The sequence below is a fragment of the Rattus norvegicus genome, chromosome 1 (genome assembly GCF_021556685.1).
Source record: "Rattus norvegicus strain SHRSP/BbbUtx chromosome 1, alternate assembly SHRSP_T2T, whole genome shotgun sequence".
NCBI classification, from domain to species: domain Eukaryota; kingdom Metazoa; phylum Chordata; class Mammalia; order Rodentia; family Muridae; genus Rattus; species Rattus norvegicus.
This window is the reverse complement of record NC_141534.1, coordinates 169742958-169750284: the sequence shown is the minus strand read 5'-3', so window position 1 is coordinate 169750284 and position 7327 is coordinate 169742958. Positions and strand designations below refer to the sequence as shown.

Here is a 7327-nt window from a genome sequence, read left to right as displayed (position 1 = left end):
GTCAGGTAGCAGTCAGGATGAGCTGACAGCAGGACAGCAAGGTGCTTCAGTCATTTCACAACCTTAGGTAAGTTATGCACTTTCTTGGCAATTTTCTACCTATAGCTTTAAAACAGGCTTCATTTCCAAGACCAAAATCAGAAACAAAAAATTCTAAACAAACTTTATTGTTGTAAATATCTTGTAATGTTTAACAAGATCTTTCTGATTGGAGTAATAAAATAATCATCATGTGGATGTGGGGAAATCATTTGACATTTTTATGTCTAACATTTTAGATAAACTTGGATGGCACATGGCCTCCAGATATCTGAACATACATTTTTCTAGATATATATATTTATGATGATATTTTGTGATATTAATATTTAAATCAGTAGAATTTGGAAAAAAAAAAGAACAGACTGTCCTCTGTAATACAGAGATGCCTTCCTCAATCATATGAGGGCTGAGTAGACCAAAGACTGACCTCCTCTGGGCAAAAAAAAAAATCTGTAATACTGTAGAGTTGACTCTTACTTGAGCTTCCAGTCTAAAAACCCATACAGATTCCCTAATATAAATTTCATTTTTTCTTTCCATTATATCTGTCTATCAGTCTCTATTTTTTACCTATTCACCCATTATCATCTCTGAAATTTATTTTTTTATTTATATGTATGTTTTGCCTTCATAAATATCTTTGCACCACATATACTCAATGCTCTCTGACACCAGAAAAGGACATCCAATCCCCTGGGGCAGAAGTTACAGATAGGATACATGTAAGTGTCAGATACATGTAAGGAGGAGTAAGTGAGCATGTTCTGACTAGTGCCCCTCCATCCCCCAACTGCCCCCCCCACACACAGTGACCCGTGCATGCGCAGCAGCCACTTCCACATTAAATCCCAGAGCCTGCCTGACACCCAGACCTGGAAATGAACAAAAACAGAGCATGTGACCACCAAGGGCAGCCAATCGGCTGGTGCCAGAGTGGGAACATGGGCAGAGGGTATAAAGGCACTCTCTACTATAGCAATAAACAAGTCTGCTTATGCTTTTCACCTGGCTTCCAGATTCTGAGTCATTGATTGCGTGCCTTCTTAACCCCAAGGTCCATCTGGGGAAGTGGGGTCACCAAGTGCTAGGGCAACACATCAAAATGTTGTCAATCATGGGCTTTGTTGGGGGCAGGGGTGTTGAAGAACTGTACAAGTGGACATGGTAACACAGAGACACTATATAATCCCAGCACTTTGGAGATAGAGGACAGAGTACCAAGAGACCAAGGTCAGCCTCAATTACATAGTGAATGTAAATCCACAGATTATATGAGAAACTGTATCAGAGAGAGAGAGAGAGAGAGAGAGAGAGAACAGACAAAGTGGACAGAGAAAAAGACTTACTCTTCTATCTAATGTTATGTTCCCTCAAAGGATGGCTGTGGTGATTACTATTAGGAGGTGAGGCCTTTTTGGAGTATGTGTGGCCTTGTTGGAAGAAGTGTATCACTATGGTGGGATTGGACTTTAAGGTCCTATGCTCAAGCTCCACCCAGTGCAGAAAACACCCTTCCACTGGCTGCCTGTGGAAGAGTCTCCTTCTGGCTGCCTTTGGATCAAGATGTAGAACTCTCAGCTTCTCCTCCAACACTATGTCTGCCTGCAGGCTGCTATGCTTCCTGCCACGATGATAGTGGACTAAACCTCTGAAACTGTAAGCTAGTCCCAATTTAATGTTTTCTTTATAAGAGTTTCCTTGGTCATGTTGTCTCTTCACAGCAATGAAACCCTAACTAGGACAATGACAAAGGATGTGGTGAAAAGCACAAGAGCAGCCTTACTGAACCCCACACAAATGTATTACTGAGTTTCGGGTTGAAATTTGGTGGCCGTGAACTACAATTTTCACTCTGACACTAGACGAGTGATCTTGCCGAGTTCATGCAGTCCCTTTGGTGAAGGATTGTGATTGAGTAAGATAATTTCTAAATTCCTGCCACATTTCAAATATGCTGTTCTATTAATATCCATAGCAAGCCTTACAGAACTCCTGAGGACCCACAATATCAACTCAGGACACTCTAGGGAAGTTGTACTCTGGCCTACATGAGAGGCAGGCCCCTTCCTTATGTCTGTACCTGTTCTTTACCCAAACATGGCATTTCTCAATCTAACCTCTTACACTCTGTTCCTACCAATTATGGCTCTTCTAAAAAAAATGAAAAATGCTCCCAGAGATAGAATTTTCCACCACAGGAAACATTCAAAGACTCTCTCATTGGAAATTGGGCCCAGTAGGAAGAACAGTTGCTGTCTGACTCATCGAGTCAATCCACTCTTTGGATTGGCTCCTCCTTTCCAGAGTAAATGATCATTCGCACCTGGGAGTGCTTTTGTGAGAATTAGGTATGACAATTCTTGGTCAACACCTAACACAGTATTCAGTATTCAGTGTGTTCTCAATAAACACTTGTCACATTACAATGGGAGCAGGTAAAAATGTTGGTTCATAACAACGAGATAAAGGAATACGAAAGGACAATGAAGCTACATCAAGCAAAGTTCTATGTACATAGCCAACCTCCGGTCTCAGGCCCCTGTGTGTCACTTAGTGCTATTAGCCTGAAAGCTTGGAGTTTGAAAACAGGACTTGTTGAGGGCATGAGAGGTGGCTGAGCAGCTAAGAGCACTGGCTACTCTTCCAGAGGACCCGGGTTCAATTCCTGTCTCCTACACATCAACTTAAAACGGTCTATTACTCCAGTGTTCCAGAGAATCTAATGTTCTTTTCTGGCCTCTGCAGTCAATAAGCACACAAGTAGTACACAGATAAAGCACTTGTACACACAAAGTATAAAGTAAAAATGTTTTTTTTTCAAATGGACTTGCAAGTTCTCCATCTCTCTTCTAGATCTCACTTCTCCTTTCTTTCCTCCCAACTTTTTTCTTGACTCCCTCCTCCTTACCATACAAACACTGGGTTAAATAAATGGGAAATGGAAGGCAGAACAATGAGTGATGGAGATGGAATTTCAATGAGAGAGAGAGAGGGAGTGAGAGTGATTGACACGTTCCCTGGAGATGGGAGAGCAGACCAACTTCCAAAGCTGTCCCAGGAAAATACAGTTGCATTCAAATGATGGCAAATTAAAGGAAGAAGCAGTGACCTCTGCTAAAGCTTAGCTACACAAATCAGGATCCTGGGAGAGTGTTTGTCTTTCTGTTCCCATTACCTGGAAGGGCTCCTGCATTTGGGAAGCCTAGTCAGCTGGCAAGTGGCTCCAGTCTGTTCCTTCTGTGAGAGGCCACTGAAACTGGGACTCTCAAGCAAATGGTCACTGTAGTGAGACTGCCTTTCCCAGCAAACAGGGTCTCTAGGGACAGATAACCATAAAAGCCCTGCCCTGTTCCCAGCCATGTTTATGTTGGCTTGATAGAGCAGGGCACTCATTTAGGTAGCCAGTCCCCTGGAGAGCCATAGCACAAGTTTGCCTTAGGATGGAGAAGCTAACAGCTCTCCATGATATCATGTAACCCTCATCTCCGGGCTGTATTATTTATCCTAGTTGGGTTTGATTAGAAACAAGAGAGCATAATGTGTTTATTACTGGAAATAGAGGATTCCCTGGGTTGTTTTTATTGTTGCTGGAGAAGAAGATTCACACTTAACGTACATTTACAACCAGATTTGACCAGCTTCCTGTCATAGATTAGGAAATCTTTCTAACAATAATCACCACCAGTGCTTGCAGCCTGTGCATACATAGTTCATACTAATTACACATAGGAATGTGTTTCACTGCATTTTAAAACATATGTAGTATACTTTGTCTACATCTTTAATATCCAGATATTATTATAAATAATAATTCAGAAATAAATACTCAAAAATCCTTTATACATAATCCCATGGCCTGAAACATAAAATGTGGAAATTTTATCAGCCTCCTATCACATACTGAGAATTCTTTCTGACAACAATCACCAATTCTTGTAGCTCATACGTAGTTCATATGCAATATTCACTTCTCATCCTTTTTAAAAAATAGGGTACACTAATTATATGCAAGAATGTGTTTATTATGGCAACCAGCAGATTGGGAAAAGATCTTTACCAATCCTACAACAAATAGAGGGCTTATATCCAAAATATACAAAGAACTCAAGAAGTCAGGCCACAGGGAGATGAAAAACCCTATTAAAAAATGGGGTTCAGAGCTAAACAAAGAATTCACAGCTGAGGAATGCTGAATGGCTGAGAAACACCTAAAGAAATGTTCAACATCTTTAGTCATAAGGGAAATGCAAATCAAAACTACCCTGAGATTTCACCTCACACCAGTGAGAATGGCTAAAATCAAAAACTCAGGTGACAGGAAATGCTGGCGAAGATGTGGAGAAAGAGTAACACTCCTCCATTGTTGGTGGGATTGCAGACTGGTACAAGCATTCTGGAAATCAGTCTGGAGGTTCCTCAGAAAATTGGACATTGAACTACCTGAGGACCCAGCTATACCTCTCTTGGGCATATACCCAAAAGATGGCCCAACATGTAACAAAGACACATGCTCCACTATGTTCATAGCAGCCTTATTTATAATAGCCAGAAGCTGGAAAGAACCCAGATGCCCTTTAACAGAGGAATGGATACAGAAAATGTGATACATCTACACAATGGAATATTACTCAGCTATCAAAAACAATGCCTTTATGAAATTCATAGGCAAATGGAGGAAACTGGAAAATATCACCCTGTGTGAGGTAACCCAATCACAGAAAAACATACATGGTATGCACTCATTGATAAGTGGCTATTAGCCCAAATGCTTGAATTACCCTAGATGCACAGAACACATGAAACTCAAGACAGATGATCAAAATGCGAATGCTTCACTCCTTTAAAAGGTGAACAAGAATACCCTTGGCAGGAAATAGGGAGGCAAAGATTAAAACAGAGGCAAAAGGAACACCCATTCAGAGCCTGCCCCACATGTGGCCCATACATATACAGCCACCCAATTAGACAAGATGGATGAAGCAAAGAAGTGCAGGCCGACAGGAACCGGATGTAGATCTTTCCTGAGAGACACAACCAGAATACAGCAAATACAGAGGTGAATGCCAGCAGCAAACCACTGAACTGAGAACGGGACCCCCATTGAAGGAATCAGAGAAAGGACTGGAAGAGATTGAAGGGGCTCGAGACACCATATGAACAACAATGCCAACCAACCAGAGCTTCCAGGGACTAAGCCACTACCCAAAGACTATACATGGACTGACCCTGGGCTCCAACCTCACAGGTAGCAATGAATAGCCTAGTAAGAGCACCAGTGGAAGAGGAAGCCCTTGGTCCTGCTAAGACTGAACCCCCAGTGAACGTGATTATTGGGGGGAAGGCAGTAATGGGGGGAGGATGGGGAGGGGAACACCCATATAGAAGGGGAGGGGGAGGGGCTAGGGGGATGTTGGCCCAGAAACTGGGAAGGGACTAACAATCAAAATGTAAATGAGAAATACTCAAGTTAATAAAGAAAAAAAGGAAAAAAGAATGTGTTTATTACATTTTAAAGCATGTGTAATATGCATTGTATACATCTTAATGTCATTCAAAGATAAATCCTTTATACAGCATTCTGTAACCTGAAACATGAAATTTCTGAACATTAAGACCACAACATGATAGTCCACAATGAGCTTTTAAAGGTTCAGCAAATACACAAAGGACAGAGAAAGCAGTGTGGAGGGTGGAAAGACTGTTGTGGACAGGTCATGAGGGGATATTTAAGCTGAGACCAGATTAAGTTAGTAAAAGTGAATGGAGAAAAGCAGAGGGGCACTATAGAGGCATGAAACAATAATGTAGTTCTGATACTGAGAGTCATCATTACCAGAGCATAGGCTCTACCCAGAAGCTAAAACTGACAAACTACAAGTATCAACCTGTTCCAGTGACCAGTGAAGAACCGCAGTGAGACTGAGGCAGGGGAAAGAAAGAACTAAATAAAATGCAGTGTGGAATTGCTTACTCATTAGACAAGAACTGCTAGATCATACAGAACTCCCTAAACTTTGTCACAGAATACACTGCCTTGTAAATGGAAGGGGGCAGTTTTCCCTCTTGGATCCTACTAAACATTAGCTTCGTGTACTGGCAAGCAGTCTCTGCCCGAGTATCTGTGAATCTCATGGGCCACTCATACTGTATCATCAAAAAAGAAGCCAGGAGAAAGCAGTGGATACGGGAGATAGGGCCTTAGTAAGAGTGAATTAAGGTGACTAAAGTCTGCTCAGAACTGGTACCCACAGCAGTGGCTGGAATAAGATTTCAAGTGGCTTAAAAATAAACCAGGAACTTGCCCCTAAAGGCTTTGCAGGTATGATGCTGTGCTACAAGTGCACCAGTAGGTGGTAGAGAGGAAAGATGCTATGTCTACCTTCAGTGTTCTGTCCTGTAAACATCTAAATTATTAGTAGTCTAACACTCTGAAAAAGGTGAGCCAAAGACAACCACCTGAAGCCACACAAGTTTCCAGAGAGAGGGAACCATACCCAAGATGCTCTCTACCTGATGCCATAATGCACATGTGGGGGCTTGGCACTCCTGAAATGATTCCAGACACTCAGAAGCCACAGGTGCCACTAAGAGGATCAAGGAAGTGTGGGAAAATGAAAGAAAAAGAGAAACAGAAAGATGTGGGCACAGTGAAGAGAGGCAGAACTGGAGACTTGAGGGTAGTGAAGAACAGCCTGATGTGAGGAACCAGTGATGCCACCAGAGATCTTATCTGGGTCCATTCCTGCACCAGGAAGGTCTGCTACCACCAATGGCTAGACAAATGTCCCTGATTTAGGGATAGGTTGATGTCTGAGGATTGTGTGAAACTTGTCCCACTCCTTGCCTGGGCATCCTGGGAGAGCTAGCCCAGGGATGTGAGAAAAAGAAAGCTGACCCCACTCCTAGCCAGTTGTAGAACTCTGGAGAGAAGGCCCCTGCACAATGCAGGCATTGTGGGTAAGCTGCTGCCCAAAGGGCACGAGCACAGACAACCTGACTCTTCTCTTCTGTGCAATGACACAAACAAGGGAGAGATCCCTCCCCTTCCTTTTGCCCTCCTCTCCTACAGCAGGAAGGAGAGTTGGTACCACGGAATCCTGAGAGCAGGACAGCTGTCACTGTCCCTTACCTGCTGCAGCATTCAGGAGAGCAGGCCCTGCACTTCACCTGAGCAGCACAGTAGACCTGGGCCTGAGAGCATGGATGAAGATGAGCCAGCCCCAAGGGCATGAGAGTGGGAGAACTGACTCTGTCCCTTGGTTGCCTATGGACCAGTGGACCAGGG

General features: G+C 43.0%; 1 non-coding gene across 1 annotated transcript; it reads left to right on the top strand.

The window, feature by feature from the left end:
- Positions 1-6339: 6339 nt before the first annotated feature.
- On the top strand, positions 6340-6470 carry LOC120100439 (small nucleolar RNA SNORA17). The gene has a single exon (XR_015655981.1). It is a non-coding gene; the product is annotated as a small nucleolar RNA SNORA17 (small nucleolar RNA).
- Positions 6471-7327: the final 857 nt, after the last annotated feature.